The sequence below is a fragment of the Falco peregrinus genome, chromosome 3 (assembly GCF_023634155.1).
Source record: "Falco peregrinus isolate bFalPer1 chromosome 3, bFalPer1.pri, whole genome shotgun sequence".
NCBI classification, from domain to species: Eukaryota; Metazoa; Chordata; class Aves; order Falconiformes; family Falconidae; genus Falco; species Falco peregrinus.
In genome coordinates, this window is record NC_073723.1 from 37528868 (window position 1) to 37543301 (window position 14434).

Sequence of the window (14434 nt, forward strand, 5' to 3'; positions counted from 1 at the left end):
CAAAAGCATTACTCTGCAAAATAGGCTGATCTGCTGTGAGGATCACACAGCAAAGTGTTGGACTTGGAGCCTTATTACTGGGGCAGGAACAAGCACATGTTTGCCCTGATACATCAAAAGTGGAAAACCAGATCACAGCAGAAAATAAATAGCCTAACCTATCACTTTGTAGTATGAACTGTGCTACTTCACAGGTACCAGGAGGATAATACAAAGATTGAAGCTGATGAAGAAGGACTTTGAAACCTTGATGCCAGCCCTAGTCTGAGGTTATGCTTACACTGCATGTTCAGGCGCTGCTGTAGTAGGCATACCAAAGTAGATTTTGGTGGCACAGGTTCAGCAGCCTAGGGAGTGCTGAGTGACTTGGGAAGGCTTGTGTGCTGAGATTTCATTGCTGTCCAACCTGGCACAGGCACATCTGTTCATGTTGCAATCCTTGCTTCCAGATTACAATTAGAAAAGACTTTCAGAAGTGTGATTCCCAATAATAGAAGCTTGCACATTTGTACAGTGTCAGCAGAGTATTTCGACTACAATCAGTAGCTGTATCTGTAGTAAACTGAATTAAAATTGAGTTTCTGCAGTTACCTGTCTTGGAATACCTTGTAAGTGATATTTGGAAAGGTAAATCACGACCTTTTTCAGGTCAATTACTTAATTTTGCATAATCATACCCGGTGATCGTAGGTTAGAAAGTTATCACAGAATCACAGAATAGCCAGGCTTGGAAGGTACCTCTGGAGATCATCTAGTCCAACCCCCTGCTAAAGCAGGTTTGCCTGAGCAGGTTGCACAGAGTCATGTCCAGGTGGCTTTTAAATGTCTCCAGAGAAGAAGACTCCACAGCCTCTCTGGGCAGCCTGTGCCAGTGATCTGTCACCCTCAAGGTAAAGATGTTTTTCCTCACATCCAGGTGGAGCTTCCTGAGTTGCAGTTTGTGCCCATTGCCCCTTGTCCTGTTGCTGGGTACCACTGAAAAGAGCCCGGACCTGTCCTCTTGGCACTCACCCTTAAGATATCTGTAGACACTGACGATATCCCCTCCCAGCCTTCTCTTCTCCAGGCTGAACAGGCCCAGCTCTCTCAGCCTTTCCTCAGAAGGGAGATGCTCCAGTCCCCTCATCATCTTCATAACCCTCCACTGGACCCTCCCCAGCAGTTCCCTGTCTCTCTGGAACTGGGGAGCCCAGCACTGGACACAGCGCTCCAGATGTGGCCTCACCAGGGCAGAGCAGAGGGGCAGGATCACCTCCCTCAACCTGCTGGCCACAGTCCTCCCAGTGCCCCCCAGGATCCCATTGGCCTTCTGGGTCACAGGGACACACTGCTGGCTCATGGCCAGCTTGCTGCCCACCAGCACTCCCAGGTCCCTTCCCCACAGAGCTGCCTTTGAGGAGATCAGCCCCCAGCCTGTGCTGGTGCGTGGGGCTGTTCCTCCCCAGGTGCAGGACCCTACACTTGCTTTTGTTGAACTTCATGAGGTTCCTCTCTGCCCAGCCCTCCAGCCTGCCCAGGTCTCGCTGAATGGCAGCGCAGCCTGCTGGTGTGTCAGCCACTCCTCCCAGTTTGGTGTCATCAGCAAACTTGCTGAGGGTGCATTCTGGCCCTTCTTCTAGTTCATTGATGAATAAATTGAACAGGACTGGGCCCAGCACTGACCCTGGGGAACACCGCTGGCTACAGGCCTCCAGCCAGACTCTGCATCGCTGATCACAACCCTCTGAGCTCTGCCATTCAGCCAGTTCTCGACCCACCTCACTGTCCATTCATCTGACCCACACTGCCCGAGCTTACCTATGGGGATGTTACGGGAGACAGTGTCAAAAGCCTTGCTGAAGTCAAGGTAGACAACATCCACCAGTTTCCCCTCATCTACCCAGCCAGTCATTCCATTGTAGAAGGCTATTAGGTTGGTCAGGCGTGATTTCCTCTTGGTGAACCCATGTTGACTGCTCCTGATAATCTTCTTTTCCTGCACGTGCTTAGAGATGACATCCAGGATGAGCTGTTACACCTCTGTTCCAGGGGTGGAGGTGAGGCTGACTGGCGTGTAGTTTCCTGAGTCCTCCTTCTTGCCCTTTTTGAAGACTTACCATCTGTTGTCTGATAACTGTTTTCTTCTATGCTCTTAGCACACAGCAGATATGAGATAATGTGCCCTAATCTAGCCCACAGTGGAAGAATTTTTGGTGTAATTGCATTAACTTTGTATTTGCTGCAGAATAAAATATACATGTGGACAGGTGTTGTGCACGTAAGATGCTATAGCTTGTGCATGCTTGTAAAGCTATGGATAGGCAGCATGTTCCAGATCTAACTGTGCCATTTGAAGATTTTGCCAGTTCGCACCTACATGCTACCCCTTTGATGCTGTAGTTACAACTGCCATAGCTCTGCTGGTAAAAGGGTTTGTTTAAGAGCGCTTTCATTTGCTTCAGGCAAAGCGAGCAGGCTGGTTTAGACCTTCTTTGTTGACTAATCCATCTGACTTGTTGGAAGCACACGAGGGAGTGCTCACTTAATTCTTTTTGCCAACAGAGCTGCGGGGGTGGAAGCTCTCAGCATAGGAGTGGTAAGAAACAACTGGAGGAATATAATGTCACAGACCGGCACACCTGTCTGCGAGCGGAGTGCCAGTGCATGACTTAGTCCTGCATGCGCTGTGGGTATTATAGCTTTTCCAAACACATCCATGCCTTTTCTGTTACACATTCCTGGCTTAATTCTTTTATACTAAGTACTTTTATATTGCTCTGGCAGTACAAAACAGTTTGAAAGCATCCAGAGGTGTTAAAGTCTTCTTACTCAGCAAAACAATGTGAAAATGTCTAACAGGTGAATATCAATGACTAGTCTTGCAGAATTAAATCCATAATTTTCTTATTCAGAACCTGAGCTATTCCTTTGAAGTGTGCCAGATGCATGGGGAGCCCTGGCTATGGGATAGCACTACTGCCCCTCAGCTGAGGGATGTAGAGGAGTGAAGCTGGGTTAATTAACAATATACAGCTGTGGGCTGGCTTCAGGGGCGGTGGGTTGGCTGATGTGGATAAGGTGCAGCTGTGACTGGTTCCTGCTAAGTGGTTAAATAGCTCTAAGGGGAATGAAAGAGGAGCAGCTAATGAAGAGAGACTGGGAAGAAGCAGAGGGAGGAGTGAGAGTCAGTGTCCTGGAGGTAGGAGAGATGAGAAGGCTGCAGCAGAGGCAAGAAGTGGAGGGACTGGCCTGAAGAGTATGAAGAAACAGCATGGATGGTAGATGAACTATTGAAACCTTGTGGGGGATTGGTAGCTGTGCAGGGCAAGGCTTGGGAACTACTTACTGAAGTTAACCTGGTATGGGGTGGTAAAAGCCTTGCTACAGCTGGCTAGTTTTGGGAGTGCTGCAACAGAGGGACAGTCTGCTTCAGAGCTGTGTCACAGTAATTTTATGCTATTGGAGGAAGTCTGTGTTGTGGAGTAGCATCCAGCCCTCAGTCCCAGTTTGCATGCTTTCTCATGGTTGTTGTATGTGTGTGACTCCAATTATTCTTAAACCTAGGGCAGTCCAGTTACACGCAGGCTCTGAGAGAGTTTTGTCTGCCTGGCTGTGAACAGTTGTCCTTGTCACCCTTTTTCCAGGTGTATCTCTACTGTTGTACAGACTTCTCCTCTGGTTACACTATCACCTTGCCTGAAAAGCCCATAGGATGTGTAGTGGCATCCCTCCTTTCATAGATCCCCCCACTGCCTTTGGATAACTGTTGCTGTGTGGCAGATTCATTGCATCTGTTTTCTTCTCCTCTTCAGTGTTTTCCTTCTCTCTTTAGCTTGTATTTTCTTGGATGTCTAGAAGCTCCAACATCCTTATCAAGAGATTGTGCTTTATCCGCTGTTGTTATTACGGCTACTAACTATATTGCTTCTTCTGGAAGGTTCTTAGTCTGATCTTTTTAATGTTGTAGCTTAGCACTCTTGGTTTTGTTGGTTTTCATTTTTTTATTTTAAATTCTACACATGGACAGTGCTGCTATTTTAGTCACCTGCAGCCTAAAGGGAAAAAAAAAATTCCCAGCAAAACTCCTGAGCATGTGTTTACCTCTAGATAAGTGTGTTTTTATGTGCTTCCATGAAGAAAGGACATAGGGTTTTGCTAAGAGATTTATTTTTTTTTTTCTCCTGAAATGGGACTGGAAGAGCTAATCTGAAGGGTGCTGCAGGAGGTGGTGATCTGCTTGCTCCTTGGGGTCAAGTGCTGAGGAAACGGAGGCATTTTTTTCTGTATTCCTATGGCCATTTTAGCCTTAGCAAATGCAAGGCATTTCCTCTTGGTTCCAGTCCTCTTTTAAAGTAACAACATAGCCTGTTCCTACCTAAGATTTTTTAGTTTGTCTTAATCGCGTATTTCTGGTCCTTTTGTCTGTCTTTGGGTTAGGCGTTTACTCTGAATGGAAGTCAGCTCTGAAAGCAGATGGATTTCAACCTTTAGCTGACTGGAAAAAGTAGTACATTCTTGATATTTCATGTCTTTGGGGGTTTTTTTATGGTCCTCCTTCCATAGCAGTCCTGTATTTATCAGTCTTTTTCAGGACAGATATGCTTTATCAGGGAGTGAATGAGCCAGGGGTCCTCAATCTGGCCCCCGGTATTTACAGAACCCCAACCCCCACCAGGGGTTGGGGGGGGAACCAAGCAGCCGCAGATGACTGCCTGCCACTTCATCCATGCGCTGGCCCCCTGGTTAAAAAGTTTGAGGACCCCTGGAATGAGCTGTGAAAGATACACTCTAATTAGGAAAGGAGTGAAGCTCCTCTTCTGGGTATTTAAACAACCGCGCTTTCCCTGTGACTTTGATCAGTGCCTGTTCAGTCAGGTTACAGCCTCCTCCTAGTGCTCTCACTGCAGTTAGTCAAGTTTAGCCCCCTCTCTTTAGCCTACTACCCCTCTCTTTATTTTTCTAGATGATCTTATACATTTTTCTTACTTCTAAGTCTGCCCATGGGCTGATGGTACTTTGTCTTAAGTTACCAAAGTTCATAGGAAGCATCTATCTCCATTAAGCTTTCCTTATATTAATTACTGAGCAGTTATTGCAGTTATCATGGGCTGCAGAATCTCAATTGAATGGAGTTGGTCCACACAGTGGTGAACAGGAGTGAAACTTGAAAATTCTGTTTATTAAAATGTCCTCCTTGTAGGACAATGTTTGTGAATCCCTGTCTTGGGAGGAGATAAGGAAACAACACAAACTGATTTATTGTGGCACACTTTGCTAGTTCTGCAATGCCATACAGCAGCCATAATTGTATTTGCTGGAAAGAATTCAAGTGATTCCTAAAAATATTTTTACAGGTTATCTTTAATCACTCAAAATCAAATTTAAACCAAAATTCCTTAAATTGAGTGAAATCTGTCAGCAAAGATGCTAATGCCAGGCCAGTAAGGAACAGGGTTAGCATTCTGAAATGTCATTACTGATGTACTCGTTACAGGATGTTGCAGTTTCTGCTGTTGCTGCCAGACATGGTCATGCAAATCTCTTCTGGCAGTCTTTGGCAGGCAATGCACAGGCATAGCTGCAGTGTAATTCGGGCAGGGACCAAGGGGAAGAGACCCAGCTTTGAAGCAGGTCCCAGGGGAAGGAGGGGCAGCCCTGGGTGAAGCCTCCCTGCATCGCTTTCCGGAAGAGTTTTCCCCGGGGTCATCAGCTGCGCTATCTGGATTGGCCCTGAGTCCAGGCAGCCAAACCCCCAGGAGGACGGGAGTGGGTTTAGAGTCCTGACACTCCATTTTGTCCCTGATGAAGTCCCCTACCCACTTCACCAGCCATTTCCTGACCTACTGCTTCCTCCACCCACCCCACCCCCAGAGCTGGCTAGTGCGAGCAAGGGGAGGGGTCCACAGAAACACTGCCTGCCTTTGCACTGTCCTTGTGCTATTCTTCTCCCTAATGTACACTTTCCCAAACCACCAAAGCCCTCGGCTGTGCCAGCGAGCTCCTCTCCACACAGAATGCTGCATGGGTTCCCACATCCAGTGTCAATGACCTTATACCTATTTCATTCCCCTATCCAAATTATAGTAATAGTAGTAATGCCCATATGGCCATCTTGGATACTCTGTTTAGGGTCTGGGAAAGTGTTGCCTAAACAGTGGTGGCTATTCCCTTCTCTATGGCATGGACCTGGAGTGTGTCTGAGAAGCATCAGCTTGCCTGGAGTATTCTTGCTCAACATCATTTTCCTCCTCTTCCTCTGCTTTGTTGGTAAGGACAGGGTGTTGTCCTAATCTACTCAATCTTAACAGCCTTATGTTGCTGTGGGAAACATTGCTGCCTGAGGGGTGTTTCAGAAAGGCATGTCTCTTTTCACTAGGGGAAAAAAAAGTTTTTATAATATTGCTAAAATGTGAACTTTAATGCTTTGTAAAATCCTGGTTTAGTCAGGAAAACTTCAGGCTTACCTCAGTTCAACCACTCAGGCTTTGGTGGAAGTTGTAAGTAAAGTGGAAAGCATTTAATTGTTTGTGTGAGAGAATGTATGAAGTTACAGTATTATTAACATTAAAACAAAGTGGCTACTTGACTTTCTGTCAATGTATTCTGTAAGCAATCCTAGAAATTAGAGCATATATCATAACTCAGTTAATGACATTAAAGTAAACAAAAAAGCCCTGCAGCCACATCTATGCACATGAATTTAAAAAATTAGAATTGGCACCTTTGAAACATTTTGATTTAATCTAGGGAGGCTACATTTTCAAAACAAGATGCTAAAGCACTTGGTGCTGGTCACCCAGCTACATCAACATGCCCATTTCAGCAGTTTGGTTGAGTTTTTGAGGATGTGACATAACGGTATCAGTTCTTGGGTCAGAAATCTCAGCAAGACAGAGGTGGTCACAAGAATTTTTTTGAAGAATTTGTGCCCACTGTAGGTGCTGTTTTGAAAATGCACAAACCCACAGCTTGTTCACTTTACAGCTTGGGAGCAATTCTACATTTCTTGCTGACACCCAAATGGGAGATCAGAAAGCCAGCAATGCTTAATCATCGGTTTGGCCAGGGACTCCTGTGTCAGCAGCCCATCTGTTGTGCCCTGTTCTTGTATTCCTTCCGCTCTTGGTTAGACAGCAGCTACACACTTACTTTTGCAGAATATTCATGGTACCAGGGAAATCCATGTATCGGAAGATTGTAGCAACTCTTCACAACAGCAGCAGTTCCTTTAAGTATGCCTGGAAGATATTTTTTGGGTTTTTCTTGCATTGACTTATGAATACTGATTGAAACTTGGGATCTCAGTCTGTGTTATTAGCAGTTTCCTGATGATAGTGCATCCTATCTAGAACAGTGGTCTCTAAACTTTTTTGATAGTGTACCACTATCACTAAAAAATTTTGAGCATGCACCCCCAATGTACATGTATTTTTTAATTTATAAATTGTATGTAATGCTGTTACAAGCATTACAAAACATACACAAAAATAGAAATTAAAGGATAAGCTAAAGATTAAATAAACACCTTTTTTATTTATTAATGGTACAAAATGTATTTTCTTGCCACACCCCAAAGAATTGTCTTGCATACTCTTGGGTTCTCACACCTCACTTTCAAAACCAGTGATCTAGAAAGGAGCTGAAGCTCAAAGCAGAAAAAAAAAACAACCCAAGACAAAAATCAAGAAACAAATATTCACTCTTTGGCCTTGATGTATTCTGTGCAGGAGGTTAAAGACTTTCGAAGTCTGGTCCAAGACTAGGGAATGAATTCCCTCAGGAGCTAAGACTACCACAAACATAATCATATAAATGTAAAAAAGATTTCTTTAAACTACCTTTATGACATAAACACATTGCAACATATACATTAATGAAAAGCACCTAAATTATCAAAGCAAATCATTCTACAAACCTCTCCCCTGGGGCAGAGGAAGGGAGAGCAAACATGTTGCTTAATGCACTACTGGAAAGCAACTGGGTATTGCTGCAATGGGGTGAGAATGTGAATAGACTAGCATGTGACAGAAAACTGTTTTTGTTACTGTTTCTACTCTATTAAAAAGCTGCAATGTGAATTAAATGTTCATTTCAGGTCAACAAGCATAATATATTCATTTTTTTAATTAGATGCTACGTGTTTAGGATTCTTCTATTGTTTTTTTTTTCCTTCTGCAGTGGCATCCTGACTGGAACTGTAAGCAAATTACTGTAAAACATTGACTCTAGCTACTGTCTATAAATACTGTAAGTTTTACTGGTTGTAAAATAAGCTGATTTCTTGAGTTCAATTCAAGAGGTTTCTTGGATCATATTTCAGTAAAGCTGGGTTGCTTTGTTGGCACAACTCTAAACATAGATCAACCTTTAAATTACTTGCTTCCAAAATTAGTTCAAAGTAGTATTCTGAGTCAGAAATACAGTTAATACACAGGACAGTGAATCCCAGCCTTCCTGGAGGTACACTACTGTTTTACCTGAAGGATGAAGTTTATGTCATCCTTGGTGTCTGGCTAACTCTCCTAGTCATTGCATGAGTTGGGGTGATCCTGGAGTTAAGAATTTCTCTGCCACTGGGCCCTTTGTGTAAAGGGAAAGTACTAGAAAAGACAGGCTGCATGCTCCCACCTCATTTATGACAAGTCATTCACCCAGGATCTAGTTTGTAGGTACATGTAAGAATGGGAAAAGACTAATTTCATAGTTCATCCACCATTTTCCTGATTATGATAAGAAAGCAGTCTAGGTTTTAGAAGTGATTAGGGCTGGCTATAAACTTGTGTTTTACATTGGAAAATGTATTTTCTGAAAAAAGCTGGAATTTTTCTTGGCAATTTTTTATATTGTCATGGTATCTCTGTTTAGATGATGTTCATGGCAAATTACATCTTTCACTGTAGCACAGTGCTTTCCCTCTGACTACCTAGGCTGGTATGTTATGGAAGATGCAGTTTGACCAGCTTGCTGCTCCTGTGGGAAAGAACGGGGCATCTTTACTTGAAACAACAAGCTCTTTCAAGCTATGGAGCTACACCACGATAGGAAATGTAAGTTTAGCATTGAGATGACTGGAAGCAAAGATTTTTAGCCTTGTTTCAACATGATTCTCTACCACAATGTTTCCTAATCAAAAGCTTTGGAATTTGTGTTCTGTGCTTGTCCAGGATGTACCTCAAAAAAGTACTTTTAAACAGTCAAACACAGCTATTGATATCTTTAAGTGTGGGAGACTAACCATTGGTAAAAAATACAACTGTGTCAACAAGTATAACGATAAATATAAATGTAGCAGAATTGACATCTATTAATAGATTCTAGTCTAACCCTGCCATGGGCAGGGACACCTTCCACTAGACCAGGTTGCTCAAAGCCCCATCCAGCCTGGCCTTGAGCACTTCCAGGGACGGGGCATCCACAGCTTCTCTGGGCAACCTGTGCCAGTTCCTCACCACCTTCATCGTAAAAAATTATTTCCTTATATCCAGTCTAAACCTACCCTCTTTCAGATTAAAAATGTCGCCCCTTGTCCTGTCACTTACGGGCCCTTGTAAAAAGTCTCTCACCACCTTTTTTTTATAATCCCCTTTGAAATAGTGAAAGGCCGCTATAAGGTCCCCCTGGAGCCTTCTCTTCTCCAGGCTGAACAACCCCAACTCTCTCAGCCTGTCTTCATGGGAGAGCTATGCCAGCCCTCTGATCATCTTCTTGGCCTGTCTCTGGACCAGCTTTAACAAGCTTATGTCTTGCCTACTGCTGAAGTCTGATTCTTGGTGATGACTAAATGCTCGTTTCATGTAGGAAACATTGAAATGTCAGCTTTCTTTGGGATCATAAAACAGGATGAAAACGGATACTGACACTTCCTAATTTCATGATTCTGAATTTAGCTTGATGTAAAGCAAGATCTTCCTTGACAAGTTTTGCATAAACCTATCACTTAACTTTTCTCAGGTATTTAATTTTCTTCTGAAGCTGATTTGAGTATGAAGTAGGGTATTTTAGTAACATTTCCATAACATTTTGTGTAATAGCTCAGTAAGTATACTAGCAACTTGCCTCTTGTCTGGTCTTTCATAAATAATACATGTTTTGTATCAAAGCCAATATTTTAAATCTACAACAGACATAGAAGTCACAAACAAATGTTAATGTGGGAAAACAAAAATGCAGGATTAACTCTGTTAGTCTGTGAAATATTTGAATCTTGACTATATTAAACCTTATTTCTGAACAACTGTTCAGTAAAAGGTTAAAGTAAAAAGTAAGCTGTGGTGTGATGGTAAGTAGACTGGAAGATTTGTGACTGGAAGAAGTATGGCTTTCTAGTATTTCTAGAAGTGTGTCTGAGGAAATCAGTGAATATTATTGAGAGTTACCATATTGCTCAAATGGCTTTTACAGAAACATGTAATTTTTTCTGAAATTCTTGGCCAAAGCATCACCACTAGCCTTCTTTGCTTATATTCCTCGATTAATGCACTGGATGCACTTTTCTACTCTTTCAAGTGGATTAATTAATTCATGCTTGTGAGGTGTTTTCAAGACAGAACTGCCTACTGTGAACCACAGTAACCTATGACTGCTCCCCAAAATCTAATAAAAATTGTATTTGGCATAACTAATCTGTAAATGATGTGCAATAGTAGTAGGATTTTACACAGTGTAAATTTCGCTTTAGACTTCTGGAAAAGAATCATTGCTGAATGTTCCTTCAAATCTAGTATAATTTTGGTTTTACCCTCATCTTAAAAAAAAATCATATTGTCAAGTTATATAGGAAATCACAAATGCACAAAGTTTCCTACTTTCACTCCTTCACCTACCAGCAAAGGTGGTTTCACACTTATTACCAGAAGGCTTTTGGCCAATGTGTGAACCCGATAAACACAGATGTAGACTCAAATCCTTTGAACTGTGGCTAAATACAGCTGCTGTCAGAGCTGGAAGCACAGACACAAGAATGGTCTAGTATTACATGGCCCGAAGTGCGTGTTAAACCAGGTAGTGCTGATGGGGAGAAGAGAACTACAGATCCTTTAGCTGCTCCCTGCTCCCCTTCCCCTCCAAGTACACATACCCCTGGATGCTGTTGTTGATGATAATAAATAATGTTGTTATTATGGACCTACCACCATGTTGGGGAGAAATAAAAGTGCAAATTTGAGTGTCCTGTTCCAATTATATACATTGAATGCCATGAAGTTTAGGCAGATGTTCGTGTTACTGCAAACAAGCTAAGGTATAAACAGGCAATGCCTCAGCTTCACTTTGATCACTGTGTGGGTGTTCTTACTCTGCAGTGAGTGTGAAGCACCTTCATCACTGAGCACGTGGACCCACAGAATTACCCTCTGATATTCTTACTCAGTGTCCCAGTCTGTATCATAGGATGAAGCACACATGCTGCTGTTTACACAGTTTACATTGAGTTTTCAGGTCTGTGTCTTTTAAAGAGTGACCATGATGTTTCACTGTAGTACCCACAACTGACTTGCCAACATTGGGCTGCTTAGTCCAGCTTCCAGGCAGCAGCAGCAACGTGCTTCTGAGTTGGGAGGGTGTTCCTCATAGTCTCCCCCAGTGCTGGATGATTGGGTTACATGGTTCACCTTTAAGTTCTGTCGATGCTGTTAACTCTTCCAAAAAGTTTCAGGACAGTGGAGCTGCACTTCTCTGAGGTTATGACCCTGCATCGAAGTTGGGAATTGGCATGGACAAAAAAAAAATCTCACAACTTGCATCAGGTGTCTTCAGTCTGTCACATCACCAGCAAATCCATGTGACTGCATCATCAAAACTTGCCTTCAGAGATCAGGTATTGTTGCTGACATGTCTGATTTAAATCCTTGCCAGTTATCAAGGTAGCAAAATGCAGGAACAGATCAGCTTCCTGTTCTGGATCCATGTGGGGCAGCAGGGAGAAGAGAGGTGTGATGAGCCTGCAGAGCATGTCAGCAAACACTGGTGGAACAGGAGCCTAGGTGCCCTGGGATCAGCCAGGGTAGACAAGCTCTCTCACAACACCTGATATGAACTAGCTTAGTGCTAGTGAGCATGGATGTTTTCTCCAGAAGTCCCAGCAGGTACTGTGTCTTACGGCACACACTAGCTGCTGTGCAGTTCAGTTAGGGTAGATGCTCATTAGCCTGTCCTAGTAAACTCTGCGAAGAGGAGGTTCCCTCAGACACACGTTCTTCAGAGAAGTGTGGAATGGAGTAATTTTGCATAGGAAGGACGCAGGAGCTCAGCTGGAAAGAAAGTCTCTTCCCCATCCCTTTCTTTTTGTCACTGTGGGCTCTTGCAAAATCTCTTCAGCAAAGCTGGCAAATTACGTTTTATCTGTGCCATTCAGCTTCTGGTCTGTGCAGGGGGCATGTGGCCCGCAGGGTCACAAACAAAATACCACATCTCTTTAAGGAGAGTTTTGGCCATTGAATCAGACCACATTTTGTTCAGCTCCTTTTAGGTGATACCACAGACTGGAAAAACTTCCATATGAAATTCTCCAGCAACTCCATCGTCCTAGAATTTCCTGCCAATAACATGGTGACCTGGGGTAGGGAATGTTTCCTCTGAACTGGGTGTGGACTTTGTGTGTCTTACCACTGTAATTCTTTGTCTTCAGTCTTCTTGTTTCACATTCTGGCATCTGTGACACTCCTTAGCATTGACTGGCTTCTGCTTTTCATCTTGCTCACACCTTTGGTTGTTGAATGGAGCTGGAGAAAGTCCAGGCTTCTCTCGAGTGCCTAATTCTTCAAATCAAATCCATCTTTGCAGGTTTGGTTTTGGCTTTTGTTTTTGGCTAATGAAGATAATGATGCCAGCATTACTAAAGGTGATACTTGCTCACAAATTTTTATCTTTCTTCCACTCTTTTCCAAGGTCTTTCTTTTGCTTTCAGTCTCCTGTTGTGCAGATGCATTTTGCTGCATTTTTAACTGTTATTCATCCTTCACTGTCTGATCTTTTGTCTTGTTTATGGCCTATGCCACAGAATTTGTCCTTTCTATTTTACTGGGTTGTCCTGGTCCCATACCCAGTCTTACTGTGGGAATAAGCCAATCATAAACAACCTACATTTGCCTAAAATTCTTCTAATAAAGTCTTCAGCAGGCAGAGGCAGTGTAACAGTCTCAGTAACAGCCTGTCTTTTGCAAGGGATCCTGGCACAAAGACCACTGTCAGGAAGCGTCTCCTGCATCCCAGCTGCTCGAACAGTTGAGAGACTCCCCAGATACCTTCTTGCTTGTGTGGCCAGCTCAGTTCAAATGCAAAGATGAACCTAGCCGTGTGTCCTGTGGGCAGTTTTTCTTCTCCATGGAGAACAATTGTTTTTACACCTTTCCTTTTTTCAGTCTTGCCTTGTACAAATTCTATATTTTATTTTGTATGTACATCTGAGTGTTTTCTGCCTTGCCTTTATCTCCCTCATATGGTGGGATGATGAGCTGTTCCATTCTCCAGGAACCTGTCACAGGCTGAACAAGCATCGCCTAACCTTCCTTTCTTTTCAGGTTAGAGGCTTCAGAATTTTCAATCTTTTTTCTGTACCATTTCTTCTGGGAGATTCCCTTGAGCAAGACTTTCTTTCAAAACATTTTGCTGAAGATGTGATTGCACCCCCTTTACAGTTCTTCCTTAAATGTCTCATTTACTCATATCCTTCTCAATCTTTCATCTGCTACCATCTGTCATGGGCTGCGTATGTCCACCTTTTCCTTAGCTGGATAATACTTTTTTTTCATAGATCCCATCTTACGTTTCTGACTAGTCCTTTTGAATGGATTGCACTGGCCAAGTTTTTTCTGTGTGGTTATGTTCCCTCTTTTCCTCCCTTCACAGAAATTCCTCTGGTATAACTCACTCCAGATTTTCCTTAGGCTATTTTATAGGCTCCTGGCACTTGAGTATTCCTTTCTTTTCTGTTATTCATATGAGCTCTTCTACATCTTTTTAGTTATTTTTCACAAAGCATCTGGCTTCCCTAAAATCTGCATGCTGTAATGTCCTTAGATGATTAGCGGTTGCAGCACAACTGTCCCCAATACATTTACACTGTGAATATCCTTCACTTGAAGTAAAATGTTGGCATGATTTGCTAAGTCTTTTCTTTTTAAACTTGTAAGAATCAAGCTGTGGTCGATCTACTCCCTTTATTTGTATGTTGTTTCTGGCAAATACCTTGACTATGACATTGATTATATGCTCATCACCTGTGTCATATATTTATGGATAGAAGAAATCATAACTTAGAGACAGCAGAACTTTTTTCCACATGCAATCACAGAATGGATGCCTCTCTGCAAATTGTGTTCTCCAAGCCCCTGCTCAAAGTACGGTCATCTAGAGCAGGTTGCTCAGAACCCCTGGGGTACACCCCCAGTGACCAGTCTCCAGCTGAGGTTTGCACCCCCATCACAGCCCTCTGAGCCCAAATTGGGACCAAGGACAA